The sequence below is a fragment of the Pseudorca crassidens genome, chromosome 3 (assembly GCF_039906515.1).
Source record: "Pseudorca crassidens isolate mPseCra1 chromosome 3, mPseCra1.hap1, whole genome shotgun sequence".
Classification (NCBI taxonomy): Eukaryota; Metazoa; Chordata; class Mammalia; order Artiodactyla; family Delphinidae; genus Pseudorca; species Pseudorca crassidens.
In genome coordinates, this window is record NC_090298.1 from 66,133,267 (window position 1) to 66,147,062 (window position 13,796).

Consider the following 13,796-nt stretch of genomic DNA (forward strand, 5'->3'; position numbering starts at 1 on the left):
ATAGCTCTGCTGTGGAGTCTCATTTCAAACTATCTTGGATCATCTTCTTACTTACTAAAAATGAAATCTGACTCTATCATTTCCTTCTTCAAAAATTATTGTCTCTCCTGCATCCAGAAGAGTATTTTTAACTTTGGTTTCATGGGTTCAGTAGGATTGTATGCAAAAATAGTATGTATTTATGTTTTTTTGTGGAGAGAATGCATAGGCTTCCCCAGTATTGTAAGGATTAAATGAGTTATTACAAGTAAGTCATCTAGCCAGGTATTGGACATACACTAAGCACTCAGTAAGGGTTGCCTGTTGTGTGCCTGGCTTGCTTTCTTCACTAAATTAAAAACTCTTTGAAGGGAGGGATAATGGTGGAGGGCTGATTGACTTGCATGTTAGGCACTCAATAAAAGGTTTTTTTAAATTAATGGTTTTTAAAATTAAATTGGTATCACTTTTATACCACCAGACCCCTTTTTCCCTCTTCTCTTTTTACTTTGTGTCTAGTATTGATAGCGTTGATTATTTCCTTTTATCTGACTTCCTTTTTTTCCCTCATTCAATGATATTCACATATATTAAAAGACAATGGTTTTACTTAACTCGTTTTCTTTGATCCTCAACTAGTCTCCATAGACTGAGGTTGAAGTTCTTTGTTACCTAGTGTTCGTCTTTGTCCTTTTTTTCCTCCCTCTTTTTTTTTTTTTTTTTTGGTGGTACGTGGGCCTCTCACTGTTGTGGCCTCTCCAGTTGTGGAGCGCAGGCTCAGCGGCCATGGCTCACGGGCCTAGCCCCTCCACGGCATGTGGGATCTTCCCAGACTGGGACACGGGTTCGTGTCCCCTGCATCGGCAGGCGAACTCTCAACCACTGCACCACCAGGAAGGCCTTCCCTCTTTTTAAATTCTCTTTCCCCATGGCTCTTAGATTAAGACCCATAAAATTTTGATTGACCTGCATGTTCTTTCTTTCACCTTAAGAAATGCTTCTTTTAACTTTTCTCTACTTCCAACCCCATTTATTTGCTCCTCTGAGCAAAAATCCTTTAAGGAGTTTCTATGCTCCAAGTCCCAATTTCCCTTCTACTGTTCTTTCTTGAGATCCCTTCAACATGGCTATTGCTCCCCCAAATGCTCTTGTTAGTGTCAGCAGTCAGTCTGAAACTGTGAATTGTTCATTTCCATATATCATTGCTATTTCTTGTCTCCAAGCCTTTGCTCGTGCAGCTTCTTCTGCCTGGAATGTGTTTCCTTATCTTTTTCCTTCCACTCCTAAACCTTTTCCACCTTTTAAGATTTACATCAGATATAACTCAAGGAAGCCTCCCCTGAAATTTCAGGCTGGTTAACGTGCTACTTTTCAGATGAGCTCCCACCCTGCCTCTGCACTTTACAAGCTTGTATAATAATTCTCTTTGGGTGTTTCTATCTCACCAGAGAGCTGGGGATATGTCTTACTCATCTTTGAGATATGAAAGCCTGGTACATAGGATGTAGTCAGTGAACATTTTAATGCATTGATGGCATGCCCAAAGTCACTCAGCTACGAAGCCGTAGAGTTTTGATTTCAATCTGGGTCTTCTGAGTATAAAATCAGTGCTTTATTTGCAATACCTTGTTTTCAAGAAAGAAGGTGGCTATCTTCAAGCTAGTTCTTTTTGTACTAGTAGGAGGTAATTAATGCATTTTATAGCCCTGGGCAGTTTGTTCCTTGTCCTTTGTGAAGCTGATGAGAAAGTGAGTTGTGTCTTTTTCTAAAACACTGGCAGAAATCAGTGAACAGAGGGTTATTATAGTCAGCAAATTTTTTTATTTTTTCCCGCGGTACGCGGGCCTCTCGCTGTTGTGGCATCTCCCGTTGCGGAGCACAGGCTCCAGACGCGCAGGCTCAGCGGCCGTGGCTCACGGGCCCAGACGCTCCGCGGCATGTGAGGTCTTCCCGGACCGGGACACGAACCCATGTCCCCTGCATCGGCAGGCGTACTCTCAACCACTGCGCCACGAGGGAAGCCCAGCAAATTTTTAATATTGATAAAATTGGGCTCTTTCTAGAAGAAAAACTCCACTGAGACTTTCGTTGCCAAAAGAAAAAATCTGTGTGAGAATTCCTAACGGTTGATGAGGCATTCATGCTTTTACTAGATGCCAGTATTGCCAATAGCTTTAAATTAAACTTTTGCTTTTGTGCTATTGGGAAATCCCAGGGTATTTACAAGGTAGTGCACAGATTTTCTCCCAATGATGGAAATTTGCTCTTAAGATTGAGTTAATGATGGTTAGTTTGTTAACATGATTTCTGATACTTGGCACAAAAGTTAGGTACACTAATTTTGCATATAAAACACTGTTTAATTCTAGATAATGAGCCAGACTTTCCAACTACCTTTTATGGCAGGCATTCTGGATTCCAACTTCTCTCTGAATATCATCATCATTGTTGCAGTCTGTAAACCAATCTTTTATAAATTTGTCTAGCTTTTAGGACTAACAAAAAAGGAAATAATTTAATTCTATAAATTCTGAAAAGGCTTCGGCAGCTTTCACCCTTAGCAATGGGGTTGAAAATGATGATTAGGCTTGGAATTGCTGCAGTCAAAAACAAGTATTACTTGGAGTACACTCCTGAATTTGTGCCTTGTTTCTTTGAGCTTTACTAGCCCTGCAGAAGTGACCAAAATGTTGAAATAAGCAAGGAGTTCAATCTGGTCTTTGTGTGAGAGGATGCTATTAGCTTACTTGTAATTTTGTCTGAACAGTTAGTGAGAATTTTATTGAATAAAGAAAGATCTTGCTCAGTTGGAACAGAAACAAGTGGCTGCCAAGAAATAAGATGCAGCCATTGTTGAAGAGGCTCATCAAAGTGTCCTGACAGTATAAATATTGACATGCTGAGATATGTCAATATTTACCATAGAATTTGGAAGTTGCCAAGTTCCTGTTTAAGAAATGTGACACTAGCATTGAACACAGTATATCAATAAATAAGGAGCATGTCCAAATGAACAGCTGCTCAGAGAAAATCTCAGAGAAAATAGGATAACATCTGTCTAAACTTTAGGGCACTTCAAAAGTTAAATTTAAAAAATTTATTGATGCTTCTTTGATAATTTGTAGGTAGATACATGTATAATATAGTATATTAATATAGTTCTATATGTAGGTTTAACAAGTGTTTTTTTAAAAATTACAGCATGATTGCAATTTATAACTTTGTAAATTAGTGGTGCTGTGATACTCATCTCTAAAATGAATAAAAAAAAATCTTGCCATAATATTGTGTTTAGGAACCAACCTCTTCATTTTAAGCATTATTCTTACAGAAATTGGCTCGTCACGCCTTAGGTATTACTTTTGGGAACAGAAAGTTTGTGCTCTGAGAATTTAGCAATAGAGAAAACATGAGCTTCTGAAGTTTAACTGTAATGAAGAAATTTGTCCTGGTTATTATCTGAAAACTATGTCTCAGAAGAAAATCTGTAGGGTAATGAGCAAGTAAAGTCAGTATGTTTGATTGAGTATCACAGGTCACTGCTGTTAATTCCCATATGAATATCACTGTAATATAACAGAGCACTTGGTGAAAGATAGATGCTTGAAACCTTTATATCAAGTCATTGAAACCACACAAACAATGTTACATCTATTTTGCAGACTTTTAGAAGGTTAAACTTAACATTCTTAGAATAATAATAGTCCAAGCAGTCCTAGAAGAGCATAAACCATGGGTATTGGAACTGGTCCTCTCATTGCTTCTCTTTTCTGATAGCAAAGATTGATGGCTTTTGTACAGTAATCTAATCATGTTACCATATTGTAATGTTATGTTTATATTGTGAACAGTGAATCCAAAGTACAATTGAGGTCATATATTCTTGCAGAAGCTACATTTGTTTCTATAAATAACTTGATAAACATGAAGAAACAGCTTTACTTAGAGGTTCATAAAAGGCTTTTGATCTAATTTCAGTGCATTAAAGACAGAAGCAAAAACACAATTTTAAAATTTAAATTGATTGGATCCCTCTTTTGGGGAGGCTTTGCCAATATTTTGAGGTAAGATGTTGAGTTTTAAGGAGAAAACATTAGAATATTAATTAGTGATTTTTAAAACTTGGGAAACATTTTTTGCCCTGTAACCAAGACTTGAACCTTTGTTTTGAATAGACATATTATGATTTTTTTTTTCTAGAATCATTAGCGCCTTATGCAAAACATTTACCAGTTGTCTTCTTGAACCACCTGTTTACTGGTTATTTCTTACGTAGTGACAACAAAGTCCCAGTGTTTTTGAAATGCCATGTGTTTTGGATTTGATAAGAATGGAAGCATATAAAGCTGAAAATGTAAAACTTCCTGTTTGGTATTGAATATTATGTTTAATAGAGTGTTTCCCAAAGTGTGTACTTATACCACTGATGGAGTATATACATTTGCTTACTTACAACTGTTTTGCACGTACTTTGAGATAATTCACATAACCAATGAATGACAATGAAGATTTGTCCTGAAATATGCCTGATTCCAAAGACTGACACAGGTAGCTTAAGGAAAAAGGAATTTCTTGGCCTCACACCTAAAACATTCACAGTTAGATCTAGATTCTGGTGATGCTGAAATCAGATCTGACCACCCCTCAGTTCTACTTTCTGCTCTCTTGGTTTTGTTCCCAACAGCTCCAGTCTTACAGCATCATAACACCAAATCCAGTAGAGAAGAGTATCTATCCTTTATATGCAAATAAAAGTCCTGAAATTGAGCCTTACTGGCCTTAGTTGTCCTAACTTGAATCACGTGCTCATCTTTGAATCAGTTACTGGGGATTAAAATGTAATGTTGGTTTAGCCCGGGTCTGTGTTCTGCTGGAACTTGGGGCCAAAAGTCAGCTTGCTCATAGCCTGTGGATAAGAATAGCAGATGTGAGGGGGGTCACTCGAAGTTTTATTGCTACCAGTAGGGAGTCTGTATTGGGTAACAAAAATCAACAAATTCTCTCTAAATGTTGGGTGAATGAACACTTTTAACCTGAATTGTGGTGGGGCATGGACCAAGACACTGATGGCATTCTCTGACCAATGTTTAGTGACAGCTAATAATACAGAACTCTTCAGTTGAGAATGGAGGAGGAAAAGTATAAACTAGAGTCATTCAAATTGGGACAGATTAAATGAATTCAGCCATTTAAGTTAGAATCGTTTATTGATTATGAGCCAGGAACTATAATAGGTATTTGACTTATATTGTTTAGATAAAAAAATCAAAGATGTCATGAGTCTAATGATGTGCCATAGGATGGGAAATTTTGGAAAGTTTCAGTACAATTATTACTTCTGGTTTCTTTATTGTGGATATTCTGTGCAATCTTGGAATGTATTTATGATTCATATTGAATATTTTGTTCAATTAAAATTTTTTACACATTTTGGCCTTAAGACCAAATTACTATTTTTTAAAATATTTGTTTATTTTATTTTATTATTTATTTTCTTTTTATTTTTTGGCTGCGTTGGGTCTTAATTGCGGCACGCGGGATCTTCGTTGAGGCACGCAGGATCTTTTTCGTTGTGGCATGCGGGCTTTCTCTCTGGTTGTGGTGCATGGGCTCCAGAGTGCATGGGCTCTGTAGTTTGCTGCACGCGGGCTCGGGCTTTAGTTGAGGCGTGCGAGCTCAGTAGTTGTGGTGCATGGCCTTAGTTACCCTGCGGCATGTGGCATCTTAGTTTCCCGACCAGGGATCGAACTCACGTCTCCTGCATTGGAAAGCAGATTCTTTACCACTGGACCACCAGGGAAGTCCAAAGACCAAATTATTAATGTATAGCCGATAAATATTGAAATAATTTAGGTATTTTTATTATCAGCTTTTCAGTTGATTATGCAAAACAGATTTTTTATCCTTAGTATCTTTGATTCATTATTGTATAATAAAATTCAACAATGCATTATGCACTAGTATCCCTAGTGTAATGTTTATCAGATAGGAGTATTTACTAGGACCAATAATGAGTTCCATACTTCTTTAGATAGGCTCCTAAATTTTGAAGTATTAAATTATATATGTAAGAATAAATTTCTAATAGATGACTTTTTCTTTTTTACAGAAGTACCCTATACAAACAATTATCCTGATGGTCAAAGAACACTTTTTTGAAAACACTTTTCTTTTTCCCTCTTTTTCTTTTATTTTATAACATCTTTATTGGAGTATAATTGCTTTACAATGGTGTGTTAGTTTCTGATTTATAAGAAAGTGAATCAATTATATATATACATATGTTCCCATATCTCTTCCCTCTTGCGTCTCCCTCCCTCCCACCCTCCCTATCCCACCCCTCTAGGTGGTCACAAAGCACCGAGCTGATCTCTTTGTGCTATGTGGCTGCTTCCTACTAGCTATCTATTTTATGTTTGGTAGTGTATATATGTCCATGCCACTCTCTCACTTTGTCCCAGCTTACCAATTTTCTTTTTATACATTTTATTATGGAAAATTTCAAACATATGTAACAGTAGAGAGAATAATGGGTTCCTATTATCTAGCACAACAATTATCAACTCATGGCCCATCTCATTTCATTTATATCTTACTCAAACTTCACTCTTCTTTTCTAAATTATTTTTAAACAATCCCAGACATCATATCACCTGTAAATATTCTAACATGTATCTTTAAAAAGTAAGGACATTGTAGAAAACATAACCACAATTCTATTAACATAGCTTAAAAAATTAACAGTAATTCCCTAGTACTACCAAGTACCTAATCTGTCTTCAGATTCCTCAAATTACTACTTCATAAATTTTAATAGTTTGTTGGTTGAGTCAAGATTTAAATAAGATCTTTAAATTGCAGTTGCTTGTGGCTTTTAAGTCTCTTTTAACTTAAATAGTCCAACCCTCCTCTCCCTTTTGCACTGAAGTTTATTTGTTGAAAAAACTGTCAGTTGCCCCATGAAGTGTCCCAGTGTTTAGATTTTGCTGATTGCATCCCTTTAGTGCCATTTAACATGTTCCTTCATCCCTTGTGTTTCCTATAAATCGGAGGTTTGATCTGATTCTGTTGAATTGTTTTTTTTTTTAGCATGAATATATCATAGGTAATCCTATGTAGAGGTTTATGGCTTTTACCAAGGCAACCAATGGGCTATGAGTTCTTTTTTGTATTGGTTAAGCCAGGGGGTTATGAATTCTTTTCTATTTATATCTCAAAATTTGGCTTTAAGACAGAATTTGTATTAGGAAATAAAAGAAGTCAGAATGTGGGGAAAGGGAAGAGGAATACTTATATATATAGATACGTTTACTGGCCATAAATTTGTCATTACCCTAGTAACTCTTCACTTCTCTAATTTTAAAACAAGTGATGTTAGGAGTTCCTGTCTTGAACCATATAGACTCAAAGAATGTTTTTCTTTAGAATTTCATGAGTTCTCATTAGTAGAAGAAGGATTGGCTCTATACTTTGAAAATTCTGTTTGTGGTTAGAATAATCTAAAATAAGGCAGTTGTTTGTAGAGAAGGTATAGTAAAGTTGTATAAAGAACTTTCCCTCTACTATTTGAAGTCTGTACCTGGGTTATTTTGGGTTATACATCGGGTCATGATTTAGATTTGTGTTAATACATTGTGATACTTTGTTCATAGGTTAAGGAAAAGCAATTCAGTACCTTGATAGTATAAAATGAGAAAATTCAGAGAGAGGCTGAGAGCTAAGAAGTAGAGTTAAATATGAGACTCATAAAGAGGCTGTCTAGGGTTGAGACACTTTTAAGGCAGTGTGTTGGATAGACCTAGTTTTGAATATACTTCTATCTTTACTACACCTGCTGAATTTCAGTTTTCTTGTTTTTAGAATGGTTCTGAAGATTAAAACAATATATGTAAAATTCTCAGCACAGTTCATGACATATGCTTAGTTCATTTTTGTTCCACTCCCTCACTGACAACCATATACCTTGAGTTTTTAGGATAAATTAATGACTTAATAAAGCGCTATCTGTATCGTACATTTTAATTAGCTATATATGTACCTTAATTTTTCTGTGTTTACCTAGTTGTTTTTGTTCTCAGATTATTACCACCTTCTTTTTCATTTTGTCCTGAGTCTAAGAAGCTCCTTAGATATTAAACCAGATATACCTGAACTGAATGTTTTCATCTAACTCTCTAACCATGATCTTCATGTCCTAGAATAGTCTAACTTGATTGAATCTTATTGGCCATCAGTTAAATAGATATCTCTATTACAGATAATTTCCAAACAAGGTTTAACCAAAAATTAGGCATTTCCAAATAACAGCAGTTCTTTAAAATTGGTCATGGTCATCATTTGTCTGTGTTTTCTGAGCAAGCAAGATACCATACTAAAAGACACAAAAAATTTAATATGATTTTGTTTTTGAAAATTTGATCATTTATTTTGATGTACATCTTTATTTAGTTTGGAGCTAGGTCCCTTTTTAAAATCAAAAGCATTTATATCAGTGGGCATCTTCGTGGATATTTTCTGTTATGTTTCATTGGACATTCTTGTATCTTGGCCAAAGAGGAGTATTCATGCAGGAAGAAATGAATTTACTAATATGTGTTTCACTTGTCAATTAAAGATAATTTTCAAGGCATTGGATTACATTGTTGTTGTTTTTAGTGAATCTACTAGTTTATTATTGGAATTTTATTTTATAAACATTGGATTCCTCATATGGACATATTCTTAATATCTCTTGTTTTTGTTTATTCTGGGCCTGTAATTTTTTTTTTTTACATTATAAAATGTAGCAACTTCATATATCATCTTCCATGTATTTAAGGTATCTCTTCCTTACTTTTTTATTATTACTTTAGTTCCCATCTAGCAAAATTATATACTACCTTGTATTTTAGTTATAATTTTGTAGAACTCTATTTTATCGTGTTCTTGTAACTGGATTAAAAGCTTCTGAGGGAAGGCATCATTCCTTTTTTTTTTTTTTTTTTTTTTAATCTGCTGGAGTTCTTATTGGGCTTCCTCAGTGAATGTTTGACTGGTAATGGAATGGACTTTTTTTAACTGGCTTCCCTCAAATTGATGTCAGTTCATTATTTCAATTTATGGAAAAGTTTTGGTTTTGTTCTATGTACTAAGTGACTCTGAAACTAACTTTGAATGGCTTTTCAGATCAGGTTTTTAAATTCTTCATTGCAAAATTAAACTTCTCTTCCACAAAGTAGCTTCATTTGTTACTATTTTATTAATTCTTTGGGAAAAGTGTTTGTTTAAAAAATAATTATTTCTTTTATTTTCTAAAGAATGTGATATTTCCAACTTCTTCCTAATGAGAAAAATCATCACTGATGACTCTAGTTTGAATTTTGTTGATGACTTTCATTGTTTTATAGGATGAACATCTCTGATTCAGTGCTATTTCAGAATCTTTTTAGGATTTAGTTTCAAAATTGATGTTTTGTTGTAGTCAGAAAAAGACAATGGATTGATTAATCTTTCTGATTAATATGGTAATGCAAAGAGGCTCTTTCTTAGCTATGTGACCTTATTTTTTTGCTGCCTGCTACAGATATTGGCTGCCAGACACTGCCATTCCACACTGTAGGAGCACAGCCTCCAAAATTCTGATACCTTAATAACAAATGACTTTTAATCTAGGTCAACTTCATTGCTTGCTTTATTCAAATGTTGTAGAGGTCAAACCATAGGAAGTCAGCAAAGTGGTACTAGAATTCTGAAGCTATCAAAATTCCATTTCAGAGTCAGAAGCTATATACTCTAAACTCACTGTTGAGTGATTCAATGGGCATAATTCAGCTCAGGCCCTCTTCCATCGGGAGGAAGAGCTGGAAGAATCTCTCTGAACACGATGATCCTGATATCTTCCCTATATTAGACCTTCTTTCTTTTTTCTCCAGTTGGGGAATAAGATGATTGACAGCTGGGATCCTTGGAGGCTGATCATAACTGCTTTCAATGCTTCTGGACCTTGAAAGGATGGATAGATATTCACAGGTATAGACTAGAGGTAGATATTTTAGGAGAGGGAATAGCGTAAGCAAAAGGGCAGTTGCAAGGGTGGATTCAGAATTCCTACTCAGCCTTTAGGTCTTAGATCTCATTTCCTCTAGAAAGCTTCCCATGACTGGCAGTCTGGGTGTGTCTGATCTGGGTTCCCCTGTTGCCTCTTACTACCTCTTTATGGCTCTTAACCTTAATGTTTTGTAACATGTGTTTATTTGACTTTCTATTCATGAGAGTATAAATGTTCTGAGGTCAGGGGATATGGCTATTTTATTCATAGGTCTATTCCCAGCACCTAGCATAGTACCTGTTGTCTGGCAGGATCTAAATAAATATTTATGCATGACTTGTCATATTTCAAAAGTCACTTATTTTGTGAGAGGCCAATCTGGGCCTCTTTATCCAGTGACATTAGAAAAGACCAGATTTCTCAGGTAAAGTTTCCCTATTCCAAGAGCTTGGGGACAAAAGACTTGATTTCCGATTTAGTAGAGGATATACACCAATAGCCTTAAATAAAGCTGGACTAAGGCTATTTTGTTTGGCACATTAGGGTGTTTTCCAGCACCAATAACCAATTCTCCAGTTCTCCAATACCAACTAGGTGTCCAAAAATTCAATTTAATTCTTACACTGCCTACCTGGAGTTAGTGTCAGTTTTCATAGGTTAAAGGGTTCAGTCCCACAAGACTGCCTTCACTTCAGATTCCAGTTGCAAGTCCCGGGTCATCCATACTTCTGACCTGCCATAAATTGGGGGTTCCCATGACCATCTCCTCAGGTTTGATAATTTACTAGAATGGCTTACAGAACTCAGGAAAACACTAAAACACTTTACTTTTATTTACTGGTTCAGTAAAAAAGATACGGCTGAGGAACAGCTGGAAGAGATGCATAGGACAAGGTATAGGTTAGGGTGCAGAGCTTCAGTGCATTGACTGGGCAAGCCGCTCTCCCAGTACTTTGATATGTTCACCAACCCAGAAGCACCCCTCCCCCAATTTCTTTGTTCCAGAGTTTTAATAGAGCTCAATCTCCAGCTCCACACTCCTCTCTGGAGTTGGGGTGGGGGTGAGGCTGAAAGTGCCAACCCTTTAATCTTTTGGCCTTTCTGGTGACCAGCCACATCCTGAGGCTATCTAGTGACCCCACCCTAAGTCAACTCATTAGCATAAGCACTGGTATGATTGAAAGGGGCTCTTCATGAAAAACAAAAGACACTCCTGGTGTTAGGACTTGTACTCTTCTAAATTGTACAAGGCTTGATTTAAATTTTAGGGGTACAAAGTTTCAATTCAATTTGAGAATGCATCACATAAGGGGACTCAGAATTGAATCTTTTCTTTGATCTTGGAATCTCCTCCCACTAGAGTTATCCACAATATGTTCAGGGATGTGCTTGAAAATGACTCAGACTCAGCAATTACAGCATGGGAGATAAGTATGTAATTATTTGTCCAGTTAGGTATGTTAAGTAATCATGTGCCATTTATAACTTAGTATTATTTGAACCATGTGAAATTGCCATTTTTTTATAGGTTAAAAAATGTGCAATTTCATATGGTTCCTAAATATTTTTGTTTGGCTGAATTAGGTAGAGTCACCAATTGAGGATATGTTGTAGGTTTTTTTTTTCAGGGTTAACTCTCATTTGTACCCCAGTCTTACCATTCATCCCCTTGTTTGCCATTAGAAAATAGGCAGATAAATGGGTGTAGTTTTAAGTAAATGGTGGATTTGTGAGTGGGGGAAACGTATAGTACAAGTCTTGTTTCTTTTCCATGCAAGTGCTTTTAGTTACATTTCAGTTCTGAGCAGCACATTTTTCTAGTAGAAAAGGCTTGAATCTTTTGATCTTTTTGATCAGGCCACCCAAGATGTCTATTCTCTTGATCTGTACATCCCCTGCTTAACCAGTGCCTGCTTCACCTACACCCTCCTCACAGGACTAACCTTCTTACATACGTGCCCCTGCCCCAGCTAGTGATTGTTCACATCAAGGGGCAGTGAGGGGCCGGTGCCCCTCTGCTAGTTTCCCTGGTCGTTGAGGAGCCCACCTGATGTCAGTTTCCCTTATAACTGGGAACCTCCCCCTTCCCACCTCCCTGGAGCGAAGCCTGCCATCACATCCTACCTGCTGTCTGCCACACTTGGTGAGGTGTTGCTCCAGGATCTTGCTTCAGACATGTAAGCTCCCCTTATACATTAAACCACTCATGTCTCTGTTATTGACTCCAGGCTCTTTCTTCGGTCTTGAAGCTGGGCAAGTACAGGCCTTGCAGGCCTGCATGGTGTAGCCCAACAACTGTGTGTAAGCTTAACTGATGGTGTTTCATAGGAACCTCTTCACTCTTTCTGAAATTAAAATATGAGAGAGGGTCAAAGTTTTGAGGCTTAAGAAATCATAATTGTTAAATTCTTAATGAAAAATACTGTTGCTTAAGCTAATACTATATGTGAGGTACTGTCTTACTTCTTCATTTCTGTTAAGTGTCTTTCTCATATGAAACTGCAATCAGAATGGAAGTATTGTTGTGAACATTTAGAAAGTTTCCAAAATGTTAAGTATACTCTCATTCTTTCTGCCAAGGTTGTTTGTAATCAAGAGTGTCCATTTGATGAATATAAAGGAAATCATAGTCTTGGAACTTTGAGTCCAATTCTAGGTGTTAGATTTTATGTGGGAAATTTATTCAGGCCATTTTATTGTTTTTTAATACTTACTTCATTGGGTAAGAGAAAAGAAAGGAGAGGAAGTGGAATTTGAACGAATCACTGAAACTAATGATTATTAATGGTGTTTGTAAAAGATAAGCAGAGGAAATGAACAGTAATATATTTGGAATGCCAGCAGCTGGCATTCCATACTCATAAGAGATAATTGAGAATAGTCTAACCATGGCAAAGATACTTTAGGTTTAGACTTATTTTATTGTTCTAATGCTTTATTCCTGAAGCATCAGATTGTTTATTTAATGTCTTCCTTGAATATCAGCTGTATATTACAAGTGTTTGAACAAGCTTATACCAACAGTCTTAATTATATTTTGCTCTTACTTAGGTTAACCAACCATCCTAATTTGCCTGGGGTTGTTGAGAGATTTCCTAGGACATGGGACTTTCAGTGTTAAAACCGGGAAAATCTCAGGCAAGCCTGGACAGATGGTCACCTTACTTTCATTTCAAATTTAATCGAATGGAGAAAATCCTGACATAATTAGAAAGGTATTTAAGAATCCTGTAAATTCTTTACCCTTAAAGTTTAGAAAATTCTAACTTGAAAACATTATTTCAGGAAAGCATTTCTTCTATAGAAGGTTAGTTTTGTTTTAATTGCTTTGGAAATTTAAAGGTAAATTGATTTTGTGGTCATTTTTCAAAAAGACCTTAATTTACCCTTTGGTCACATAGATAACAACCAGCAAATCGACATGCTATTAATAATGAAAATGCTAGGAATAAATTATTAATTAAAAAATACTCAGTGTGGGAATTCTGATAAGATAAACAGGAATTGTCACTGCTTTTAAAGAAGTTCTGAACAAATAAAATAGTCTTCTTTTCTGAAATTGTTACGTGATGTTTGTCTTTAAGTAGCCCAGTCAGTGGCTGTTGTATAAACCTTTCTTTCCTTTTTATATATCCTTGAATTTTTGTAACATGATAAACTTTAAAAAAATTTATCACCACACTTTTGGTTTACAATTTATATTTTTTTCTTTTCCTCGTTTTTAAAAAAAGGAAGGTCAAACAAAATAATGTGATCAGGAATCTAATTACAGACTATTAACAGCATGTGC

General features: G+C 36.0%; 1 protein-coding gene across 6 annotated transcripts in view; it reads left to right on the forward strand.

Moving 5' to 3' along the window:
- The window catches only part of XRCC4 (X-ray repair cross complementing 4), a 316,241-nt gene that overhangs the window by 1,755 nt on the left and 300,690 nt on the right, over positions 1-13,796 (forward strand). The window contains exon 1 of one of the 6 annotated variants that reach the window (XM_067731166.1): positions 13,091-13,221. The exons of the other annotated variants lie outside the window; for them this stretch is intronic. The gene's annotated coding sequence lies outside the window, so the exon portion shown is untranslated. Of the gene's footprint in view, positions 1-13,090; positions 13,222-13,796 lie in introns of those variants that run through there. 6 annotated transcript variants of the gene reach the window in all.